The sequence below is a fragment of the Struthio camelus genome, chromosome 3 (genome assembly GCF_040807025.1).
Source record: "Struthio camelus isolate bStrCam1 chromosome 3, bStrCam1.hap1, whole genome shotgun sequence".
Classification (NCBI taxonomy): domain Eukaryota; kingdom Metazoa; phylum Chordata; class Aves; order Struthioniformes; family Struthionidae; genus Struthio; species Struthio camelus.
Genome location: NC_090944.1, coordinates 99,375,471 through 99,388,085, shown reverse-complemented (window position 1 = coordinate 99,388,085; position 12,615 = coordinate 99,375,471). Strand labels below are relative to the sequence as shown.

General features: G+C 42.3%; 1 protein-coding gene across 2 annotated transcripts in view; it reads right to left on the bottom strand.

The window, feature by feature from the left end:
- Positions 1-12,615, bottom strand: part of KIF26B (kinesin family member 26B) — a 316,787-nt gene that overhangs the window by 230,982 nt on the left and 73,190 nt on the right. Inside the window, exon 1 of one of the 2 annotated variants that reach the window (XM_068939320.1) lies at positions 1,934-2,253. The exons of the other annotated variant lie outside the window; for it this stretch is intronic. The gene's annotated coding sequence lies outside the window, so the exon portion shown is untranslated. Of the gene's footprint in view, positions 1-1,933; positions 2,254-12,615 lie in introns of those variants that run through there. 2 annotated transcript variants of the gene reach the window in all.

Sequence of the window (12,615 nt, the reverse complement as noted above, 5' to 3'; positions counted from 1 at the left end):
TTTCTTTTGTGTGCATGGAATAACTTGTAATTATTGACTGTGATCCCTGGAACCCCTAAAATAAGATGTGACATATCAAAGACATTTTTCTTTAGAAGTAAAATTTGCGTATGCAAATACTTTTTTTTTCCTCTCTCTCTCTCCCCCACTTTAGAATTGTATCACCTCCAGTGAGATCCAAGAGATTCCCATATTCTACACATTTCTCACACAAGATGTTTTAGACATATAGGTATCATTTTTTATGCTTGTACAACACGTTACAGACATATGAAAACAAAATAAAAAACAACATAAATACAGCACACAAGCTACAATCTTTATCCTAAAGGGCACTGAGTACCTTCAACACCCCAGCAGTCAAAGTAATCTAAAGGCATTAGAGTAGCCATGAAAGACTATTTATTCCAAATACTATGCAAGGCAGGAAGCAAGAGCACACCTCAGCTTTTCAGCCGGGACTAATTTCAGGGGCAAAGTTGTTTGCTGGTTTCCACTCCAGCTGCAAAATCAGCTTATGTTTGGTGAGTACTGCATAAGTCTTTGGAGCATGCAAAGGGGAGGAGGAATAAAAAATGAAGTCACACCAAGAAAAAAGGCAAAACAAAGAAAGTAACAAGAATCTCTAAGTTCTCAGTGGAATCAGAATTACACTGCCTTGACCATTTTACTTACAGTAAGAGAATAAACTGTCCTGCAGGGAAACGTTTACACCAGGCAAAGCTGTGTTCTCCAGCCTTAGGACAATTGTGCTGCTTAATATGCCAGCACAGTTGAAGCGGCAGAATGTGTGTTATAACAAGCCTCTACCATACTGCCTTTTTCTCCTAAGTCTGTGGCAAATATACCTGCTAAATTTCATTAAAGGCTCTGTGTGTGTGCGCGTGTGCAACATCCTACACCCAACTATAAGCCGATTTCTATGCTTCAGCATACACTTCAATTCCAGTTCAGCAGACTGTCTGCATCTGCTGAAGTGGAATCGGGGAAAAGGTTGCACAGAATTTGGCAGTTTGTGCCAAGGGTAGGTGACTGAGACTGAGGCTGAGAGACTGGTGAGTGCTGGAAGATGCACGGCACAGATAGGAAACTGTGGTCAGGATGGGAGCTGTCGGGCTGCTGAGTGTAGCATTACATGAGAAGAACAGAGCCCAGCTCCACTCCCTGACTTTTGCAGATGCTACAGGACCCACCTTTGGCTGCTCTGTCGCAGCGTGATCTAGAAGGCACCCACCACAACAGCACTGACTCAATCTGATGCGTCTGCATGCTGCAAGGAAGCTCTGAGGGAAGGTACTGGCTTGGGTCCAGAAGCAGTTGGTCACTTGGCAGCTGATGACATGGGTATAGCACAAACTTTCACGGGTCTGAAGCCAACTGAAAAAGCAACTATTTGTTCAGAGCTGCCAAGGACAAGGAAGTGTTATATAAGTTAAACAACCTTTATTAGCCATTGGTAGCATTTTCAGCCACCTCCACAGAAGCAGGATATGGCCCTTTGAATTGCTAGCATTTTGCAGCCATCTTTTTCTGTGGGGGGGGAGGGAGGAGGAGAGGAATGTTAGAAATACCTTGTTCAAAAAGATCCCCAGGCACTCCTGCAATCATTTTGTAACCCATTCATACTGCTATTACATCGTACAGAGTGCAATAAGACTGTGGCCCTTGACTGGCCCACTGGGAACACTGCTGCTTCTGCAGACTTACAGCTGGGAGCAAGCAACACAAACAAACTACTACTGCACTTCTTCAGACTAGTAAACATTTTGTTTTAATATGTATCTTTACAGTCAGATTTGTGACATTTGGAGTTTTGGAGTATAGTGAACAATGTCTTCTTGTTGTTATTGATTTAAAAAAAAAAAACGCAAACTCAAAAATTAAACTCTGTTTCAGTTCAGCACTAATGCATTTGTTTGAAAAAAGTACTTACGTTTGGCAGTAAGCATCCCAAGCTGCCACAGCCACCACAGCCTGTATCTTATCCTTCGCACCCTCGTAAAATCCCAAGCAGCTCAAATGGTGAAGGATGTGAAGGGGCTCAGTTGGAAAGCGTTCTCATCAGGGTCTCAATAAAGGTATTCAGAGCTGGAGGAGACCAAGCAGTTCCCTCCCCTCCCTTCATGCACTCACACAGAACAGAAGCCTGTAGCCCTGGCTATGGGATGCCAAGGGACAGGCACATAATGAGCCCTCGCTGCTAAATAACACGGTGTTGCTGGCCCCCCATGACACCGATCTACAAGTGTGGCCTAAAAACATACCTCCCCCACTCTCACCACAGCTCACGTTCTGTCCTGAACAAGCAGACTGCTGACAAGACCAAGGGGGGATCAGCCTCTTGACTTGTGTGGTCTGATGAAGGCTAAGATTACAAATCTTTCTCCACATAGTCCCCAAGTGAGCCACGCTACAGAAAAGAAAGGGGGAGGGGGAGGGGGGAGAAAAAACTTCCAGTAGAGCCTGGTAACACTAGCCAGCCTCAAATCCAAATACACTGTTCCTTGGGTTACAGTGTCAGCTGAAAAGCTTGCTTACCAGCAAGGAAGAGAATGGACTTCCAACCTTTGTAAAGATTAAAGACACCGATTGTGACTTCAGACTAATACAGGGCTCCACAGCCACAGCATAATCAATGGAGAAATGGGAACGGCATCTGAAAGGAAGAAGCTGTTAGTGGCAGGGCTAGCTCCTAGCACTGTGGCACTGCTCCCCAAATACACAGCTTATAGGTCCACTTCCTCCTCTGGGTGCACCTCCTGGAATTAATCAATCATTTTGAGACAGCAGCCCTTGAAACTCCAGGTTCTCCTTTATCGATTCAGCTCTACAGATTCAGAAATGAAACTTGGCACATAACACCCAATTGAAAGAAATTGAGACATACCTCCTTCAACAAAAATGATTTGTTATCAGTAAAGTTACCCAGTGGCCTCCTGAAACACCTTGTAAGAATTCCAGCAACCACTGAGTAGTAGCCACATGCTACAGAATCTGCCTACCTGCAGAATTCATACAGGCTGGAAAAAAAAACCTGTTTTTTATTGACAGACAAGATGACAGCTGCATTTGGATTCCAAAAGGAAAAAAACAAATAAAATAGTGTCAACACCATCCTGGAAAGACACTTCAAGGAACCACAGCGTGGGGAGGGGGAAAAACAAGGAGCTGTTATTGTACTGGCTTACATTTCTTTTCACTGAACAGCTGAAAGCTAGATACCCAGAAAGAAAAGAGTAAAGAAATCCAGCTTCACTTGTGAGACAGAAAGCTTTCTAGCTACTGCATTATCTCATCTTCCTCACACTTTCATGTCCAAAGTCTGGGTCACCTGAATTAATATATTAGTCTCCATTCACCTCTCCTGAATATCTCTGCTCCTTCTCCTTTGTGCAGACTTGGACAGCTCTTTCAGAATTACTTCCTTCTACAGCAGATTGCTTTGCTCTTCTCTGAAGCAGACAGGGAACGGATCAAGCAACCAAGCGCTTCAGAATTAGCGCCAAATCTCACTATTTCTAGCACTGTAGCAGAAGAGCCGCACTGAGCTGGGGAGGGAGCAATGACAGGCCGGGAAAAGGAATTGGAGCAGAGCAGCAGAGACGAAAGGGGCCCCTAGGACTTTCGGCAAGATTCCCAAAGCGACAATGTTAAGCATCGTGCTTGGCCTTTGCAGCCAGCTCCCAGGGCAGTATCTGGAACCTGGAGTCCACTGCCTGAACCCCTTCAACGAGCCACAAAGGGCAACACGGGCACTTCCGAAAAATTCGTTCATTATTTTTTATTTACTCTTTTTTTATGAGCAGAGTAACGCAAGTACAATAGCCCTAGAACATCACATGTTGTGGGCTCACTCTCTAAGTTTACAAGAACACTACCTGTGTTTCATAATAAAAATAAACTGCGCTTACAAACTGGGAGCTGTGTGCATTACCCATGCAAGGACCTGATTTCTACATGCCAAAAGATAATTTTGCAAGGATACTCTGGCCCCACTTAATATGCCTAAGTAAAGGTTTTTTGTTAACCATACTTCATGTTTACAGATGGAAACAAAGTTACAATGCACAATTGAATCTCTCACTAGTTTGTTAATTAATTACAATCATTTTAGCTCTTTTTCCAACCATTTGGACAGCTTAGTATTAATAATCAGATCCGTGGCTCCAGCTCACAGCCTGTATCCAAAATTTCACTTATTTTATCAGTTCTATACAAGGCATGAGTAAGGTCTTCAAGTCCTTTCCAGGAGTGACACTAAAACATTAGGATCTTTTTGTTTTATTAACATCTACAGAGTCTGCATTGAGGACTCCACTGATCACCATAGGGATCAGCAGGCTAGAGTTACTGGGAAGTCTGACTCCCCCTACCTCCCCCCCTTCTTCCTCTGATTTTAAATGCTTTTGGTTCTAAATTACAATACTAAATGTATGGTTTAACTCACTCTTCCATGTTACCATCCACAGAGTATTTTCTGGCATGCTGACAAAACTCCACCAGAGACCCTTTTTGGCATCCACTTCTGTAGCATTTTGTGAATTTATTATCTTGCAAAACTCAAGGGACACGAAAAGAGAAGGATTACAGAGACATCACTTGGAATCCAGGGCAAATATAACTGTTACAAAGTTTGATGTGGTTATACACATTTAGAGCTTTCTAGCTTCTTTTTTAAATTAAACATTGAATACACTACTGCATACTAAGGTTTTTCTTTCAGGGGAGAGTTAAACTTGCACAGCTAGAACACTGCACATCATCTTCTGGAATAAACGTGGATCTCTGATTCTTCTCCTCACCTCTTGCCCCTTTTCCCAGCCAGGCTTTATATGCAGTTGTTTTCACATTTATTCTTGGCAGCAACGATATCAGCCATATCAAATGTGTAAGGTGTTCCAAGTGCTCTAACACGCAAGTAAGCACAGAAATGTCTCCATCATGAACTTCATGTTACGACTAGCTTCCTTACGTTCACACTAGCATTTAAAAAATTGACACAAAAGATCTCCTATGCTGCCTCATAATATACATAGTCAGCTTTCAGAAGACAATACAAAAATAAATCTCAAAGACTTGAATACAGTACAAGTTATTTCTTTTAATCACATTTAGAATTGTTTAACTTCAATAAGAGAATCTGCAGTTCAGTGAAGAATAATTCTGCCTTCTTCCTGCCAACATCGAACTCGAACAGAAAACGCAAAAACATGCACTTCCTCTGTTCTCCTTGCCAGAGTCCTCAAGTCTGATTGAGCCAGGGAGTGTATGGTAGAAAGTGAGCAAGGGAAGCAAAGTTAAACTTTTTCTCATTTCTTCTGGAGCAATCTGGATCCTTCCGTTGGCTTACAGTACCTGCCAGAAGAGACACAGCAAAATGCGCAGGGTACCAAACCCAGTCAGAGATCAAATCTCTGTTTGGGACACCAGAGACCCTTCTTTAGGCATGCTCACTACGCTGACACCTAGGAAGCCAGTGTGAGGAATCAACACAGCAAGCAACATTTCTAAAAGTCATTCCTCCTCCCTTCTCCAGAAGAGGAAGTCCTCTCACTTCCTTTACAGTGACAGAGCAGGAATGACGTACTGTACAAGTACCAGCTGGGCACAGAATATGTATGATCAAGCTTATTGTGAAAGACATTGTGGCACACTCCACAGGACGAGTAAATACAGAAAGCAGTGCAGTGCAGCCCTTTGGTAGATACTCTGCCTGGGTGGGAAGCAGCCATCATTCTGCTGACAGATCCCACTACATCTGGGGCAACACCTTAAAGGTTTTTATCTGTGTCTTGATTCAATACATGAAAATGCCTTCCAGGTCTTATTGCAGTAAGTGATTCCCGGGCCATATTTCATGTGCAGCTTTTAGCACTTCATGCAAGAGACAAATCCAAGAAACAGGCTGGCAAGGTTGCTAGGAACAACATCTAAAACAGAAAGGGCCTTTTAGGGTAAAGCAAAGAGTCTGCAATCTGGTGGTTCCTGATGCAGCCCATACAAGGCTGCAAAGTACTTCTGTAGGGAGAGAGGTATTTTAGCTGTAACGGTTCATAACATGCAGGAACCTACAGAAATTGTGTCCCTTTGCCTTCTGCAAAGGCCTCCCAATTTCATATCAAAAAGGCCCATGAAAACAGGAGCAAACACCATAAGATACAGTGAAGATGTTGTTAGCGGTGTCACAGCAGTTCTGCGTGTGGAAAATCCCACAGGAGAGAAACGGTGATCGCACCTGCCACTGAGTCGTGGAAAGGCTCAGCCGACAGGCACCCTGCCCCAGTACCCACACTGCAGGCCCTCCGTGCCCCCTTTGCCACTGCAGAGCTCCCTGACTGGCACTGTAGAGGATCTGACTGAGCCTCTGCGCTGACACAACAGTTTTCAAACATTAGCTACTATGCTATTCTATCAGCTCTGCTCTCGTGGAAGCCTACAGAGGCACCACGCGGGCAAAGAGGGTGCTGAGCCTCCTCTCCCCCACTGCAGCACCTCCAACTTCCTGCTGGGGACTCTCTTTCCTTCCTAAGCTCCCCAAGGTTTCAAGAGCTACCAGCTCAAGATACCACTGTAATATGTAAGTGGCATTAAAAACCAAAAAAAACAAAAAAACCACATACACACACACCACCAAAAAACACCTATAAAGCTAAAAATAAATGTAGACCATTCTCATATTGGTTGGGTGGGAGAGACGGAAGAAAAATAGCACAACAGCAAATCCAGATATTATGTGACTTGTCCCACATAACATCTTTTCTTGATTATGTTTATTAGCAAGCTCCTATCCAAAACCTCAAATTACCTTAATTGGAAACACATTAGTTTTTTTTTTTTTAAATATAAAACTAACCCAAAGAAATCAAATCTTGCAAGAGCAAGAAATAATTCAATTTTTTGCCTCTAAGCATAAACAACTCGCATTGCAGTCAGACAGTAAGAGCAGGTCTTTAGGTGTTTAAATTGTTCTATATCCTTTTAAATGCTCAGGGCCTGGTCCTCCTGACACGAACTCCTTTAGGAACAAGTTCCAGACTGCCTTTCTTTCAATTTTTCCCCTCATAAGTCCCCAAGTTTTTCTCTACCCCTTCACTCTGGAACAAGTACTACACAAATATACACCAAATTCACTTTATTCCAGCCTTTTGTGAATTAAAAAAAACTACCATAAAACATGACACTGCCTGGTATTTGGCACTTCAGACTATTAACAATGAACGTAGCACACAACCACCACTAAGGATGCTGGAAGATCACTGCACACTGCAACTTAAGTCCTTATCCCCTTCCTCTGCAAAGGAGAGGAAAATCATGTTCTAATTTAAAATTACGGAAGTAAGTTTAAATTGGGAAAAATGAGGTTCCTTTTTGAATGTTTTATTTTCCCTTTGCAGAGAGGAACAAACAGAAAAGCTAAGTCCTGGAGCCTTCTCTTTTAGTAGGCTCTCCTTCCATAAGCAACCTTTGATTAGATACCTGAGCAAATTAATACTACCCAGCTAGTTATTTACTTCCTCTTCCTCAGTGTCTGCTTCTTCAAAACAGCTCATGTCTATCAACCTCATAATTGGGGCATATCTTGAAAGTCTCTGTGACTTTGGAAGTGCTGGCTGCTGAAGATTTTAGTTTTCCTAATGGAACTTCTAACCAACCTTCTGCCAGCTGTGAGCACAATGAAGATTTTGACAGACCATTTTTTAAAGGCATGGAGGAGAAGCAGGACCATTAATAGACAGAGAGTGTTAATCTGAGCGAAATGCAAACACTAGTGAGCAGACGTTATGAAAGGGGTTATTTTGTTTGCAGCAGTTCTACTAAATCACAACAGCTGCATGCAAGATGCCAGACGGAGAAGCACATGAAATAGAGCATCAGCACAAAGGTTTTGATAGACCAGGTATTTACATCAGCAAAAGTCAACCACAGAAATCATAAGGTACTCGTTAGAGGAAAAACAAGTTAAAGAAATGACTTTGCATGTGGGACAGGATACAGGAAGACCTGCAATGGATTTTATTGAGGCTCACCCTCAAGGTGAGTGCACAAGGGCTCTGTCTCCCTCCAAAAATGAGCAGTTTTTGTGGTTTCACTCTGAAGAGTAAGCTTGTATCTTTAGTTTTTATGCCAGAGTTTTAATCAGTCTTTTGGTTATGCAAAGGCCATGCACAGAGCAACTTAAACTTGATTAAATATTTCATTAGAAGTCATAAAGAGGGGAGGATAGGCTGCATTGCCAAGGAGCTGTGCTCCAGTGCTCTGCAAGTGTGAAAACAGCTCTATCAAGCTGAAGGCTTTGTGGATTGCACTCTCTCTGCACTTATCAATTTCACCTTTCAATCGGAGGCAATCGAGCCTATCTTAAAGCTTTAAGGCATATATTAAAAACCAAAAGATACAGATTCATGCCTCCAAGGTATTTTCCATATAGTACAGACTAAGAGAGAGCTGTCAAATTCTGCTATTTCCTCTACTGGATGAGCACTCTTCAATTGAAAAAAAAAAAAAAAAAAGCTGCAGTTCTCTGCTTTGATCTCACATAACCTTAAGTGTGTTAAAAATCTACAGGCTAGCAAGGGTGCACTGCAAGTTCTCCTCTCTCATGTTACCATACAGATCATTGCTACATTTGACAAGTCACCAGATTCCAGACATCAGGGAACAGAGATCAAGACCATACAAAACACAAAACTAGAAGCTTCTAGCCCAAATACTCTGAAGCCATTATACTTCATCGGAAAGCCAAATTTGCCAGTTTTACCAACTGGCAAATCAACTAGCACTCGTGTGGAGTGAGTACGTTTTTTTTCCCTGACAAGATTCCCTCAACAAGCTGATGAGATACCCACTTTTCTCCATCTAAAGTAAGATTTATAGTGTCTTACAAAGCAGGCTGTTAATACAAGACCAGAGACTCAACATAGCAAAAGGGGGAAAAAATAAGCAAGAGTGAATGGAACTGATGCAGGAAGTGGAAATAAATGGAAAAGAAAATCAAAATAGTCAGAAAGGTGAAGCTTTTATTGATGAAGGGAAGGTTCATACATTACATAAGAAGTTCAGCATAGATAGCATTAGTGTTCCTGACCTGGAACCTGTGATACGCTCCTTCATTTAGCCATTCCCTCAATGACAAGTCTATCTATTTTGGGGATGTGATTTTATCAGGGTAAGTGCTACTAAATTGCAAATATTTGGAATTGGTTTCTCCTGGCTCAAGCACAAGCTAAAAGAATCAACACTGAGTCTATAAGAACCGCATTTTTACATCATGGCAGTCCACGCGCTTAGCAGGCTTTGGGGCACACTCACCAGTCAGCATCAGATTGAATAATTTAGTGACTTTTATAGTTCTGTTGCCAGTTTTCACCTCTCCAGAAAGGCTGTCAACTACACAGATCCTCAGAAAGATACAAATCCTACTAGCAGTTCTTCAGTGACACAGTGCTGTAATCAAGCGCCTTGCATAGGTGAAATTAGGCATTAAAAAGAGTCGATATGACCCAAAACTTTTTGTTTCAATTCATACCTGAATGGCATTTGAACAGCATCATAAAGTCATGAAAACAGAGGATATACAAAGGTGGGGCACTCTAGTGTCACCTGAGCCTGGCTAGGCTCACATTGCAGCTAGAGGAGGAAGACAAGTTACTTTTAAGAGCATGTCTGAGCTTGTAAAGCTTACCCCCTGCTTTGAATCTTGTGCATTTCTCTGCTGAGTATAAAAATATCCTAAACAATCGAATGATTTGAATGAACATAATATTACAACTCATTTTTTTGATATAATATGGCTAAAATACTGAAAAATAGTCTAAGCCACTTTCCTCAAGGGAAAAACAAAACAAAACAACCGGGAACTGTTGGTGGTGGTTCATTTGCATGCATTCCCAGTGCAGATCCCTAGCTCTGGAATTCCTGGAGCACACAGAGGAAAGCATAACGACCTTGTCCTGACTGGCTCTGCTTACAACCTCCCAGAGTTAGGACCACTGCACATGATTTCTAGCGATACCTATGCAGAGGCAAAGGTCAAGGGTAATACAAGAAAAAAAAAATTGTTCCTTTTATTTCACAGGGAAAACCTTTACAAAGTAACACAGTATTGAAGAAATACTATGCCTTTTTTTTTTTTTTCCAGAGGTAGTTTTAAAGACATCTAGATAAAACTTTAGGAATCCGCCTAGCACAAGATAAAGTCAATGGACTATGCCACTCTATTTCAGTTTAGACTCTGATCCTACAGTTCTTAGGCCATTTTTTCACTTTGAAAAACAACCCCAAGATAACGAGGCTCTTAAGATCACCTACACTATCCAGATATTTGTGCTGTGAAGGATCATGCAGTACTGTGAAATACAAATCTCAAGAGGCAAGCACCTTACCATGAGTTTATGTAGAAAAGGAATATATGGTTTCCTTCTGCTAGCTCTCATTGTCTGAGCTAGCTTTGGCAGTAAGCCTAACTCCACCTACTACTCAGTAAGGAAAAAAGACTAACAAGACGGCTTATGGCCAGGCAACTTTGCTCACTTACCTGGCCCCTAAACGACCAGAAGGTCATTCCAAAAACTTAAAAGTGTTCAGAATAACCAACATCAGTAATAAAAGCAGTGCAGCACCCCTAAGATGACAAGAAAACACCACACCTCCAATTGTTTTTTTCCATTAGCCCAACAGCTGGGGGTATTCAGCCTTGCATTTCCCATTGGCAAAAGAGTTTGGAGAATACAAAGCATGGTCCAACATCCTTGCTCCTCTGGTCCAAGTAATTAGTGACAAGCACAGCAGAACGAACCCAGCCTCTGTCATGAGAGCATAAACCTGCCACTGCTGTGACGGCATTATTTATATCCAAGAAACGTCTAGAGATCACAGTCAGATTAAACCGGCAGCCTGGGCAGAGCCAGGAACCAAATCCATATACTCCAAATCTTATACAAGGTTATCAATTGTCTTCAGCTGAGCTGGAAGGATGCCTTCAACATTATTCTTTTAATACTGAACAACAAGAACACTGAGTGTTTCTGTTCTCGGTCCTGTTTTTGTTTGCTGCTCATTAATTTGAAAGACATGAAATTACTACTAGGTAAATAGTAAGGACCTTTAAAATTAAGCATAGGTTTTTGAATCCTGAACTCTGAAACGAAGGACAACCTCACTGCAAATCTGATGTATGAAATGCTTATGGTTCTCTGGGGTGTGGAAGAACGATACCAAGTTATGCAGGTGTTACATAGGGGTACAGTTAAAAAACAGTAACAACCATTGAAAACTCACATCCGTTTACAGGCCAAACTGGCTAAAACTTCTAGGATAAACCCAGCTTCAAGCAACATGGAATTGTCCTTTCCTATTGGCTGTGCATTTAATTTTCTTGGGCTTATCCTTGAAAACAATATATCTTCCTGAATGACCCCATCTTTCATACCTGTCCCAAAGAGCAGCGGATTAACACTCTATCATATAGTTCTTAGGCACAATGAAACTGCTTCAGTTCTAGCATTATTCATAGGATGGGCCCTTACAAACACTGGAACTTAAACGTCCATGTACAGACAGACAAGAGCAGGACTGGAATTAAGCCCTGAAATTCACTGATCACCTGCTTCTAATCACCTAACTTGCAAACACAAATTTAGCAGCAACCCCCAGTTTCCTCTCCTAGTTGTAAAAAACAAAGACATTCACACAACAATTGATCACAATGTAGGCAACTTTGTTTCATAACACATACACCCCACTTGCTATTCATAGAGGGTCACAGCAACGAAGGTGAAATATTTATCTCACTTGAATGCTAACAGCACATATTCACAGTGACAAAGATACGTGGCAGCATGACCTTCAGCCTAGGCTCATCCTATCAAATTTGGACTACAGAACATAGGCATCCCAGGCACCCCAAACAGCCCACAGAGATGAGAGGTTGGCTGAACCATTTTTCGGGGTGTGGCTTAAAAATCTCAATCCTCCAATAGACACATTCCTCCTCACTGACTACAGAAAGCCATAGTGTGACCAGTTTACTAAGGCAGGCACAGAACTCAGTTATGTGCCTTAGATTAGTATGAATAATGGACCTGCAACGTGTAATCAGTCAGAAGGCCAAGCACGTACCAGGATCCCCCACCTCTGGCAGTCCACACTGAAATCCACACTATTGCTTCTCAGCTGTTGTTTCCAGACCGGTTAGTGCAAAGCCAATGCAGGCACACTACTACTCATACAGTCACGCCATCATTTCACTGCACAGTCACAACCTCAGCTTGGCTTCATGTATTTGTCATCCGTTACCGTTTCACACAGGATCCAGGCAGAGAAAAAAGTCAAGAGGTGCAGTCAGCCCGTTCCTCCTCTGTTACCTACAGGTCACTCCCGGCTCTCAGTGTGAGTACCGAGCCCATAAGTGCAGCTGGGAGCCCCATGGCCCATGAATCACATGGGCAGGTGCCAGCACTTCTGTACCCGTGCTGCAGGAGTACCACCAAGCGCTGATGTCCTTCAGAATACAGTTAAGGCTTGGATCCTAATCTCAAAAGCTTTAAAAAACATGGACCTCCACACATCTCTGAAAACAACTATAGCACTGACAGAGATTTGATAAAAAGTTTAGCT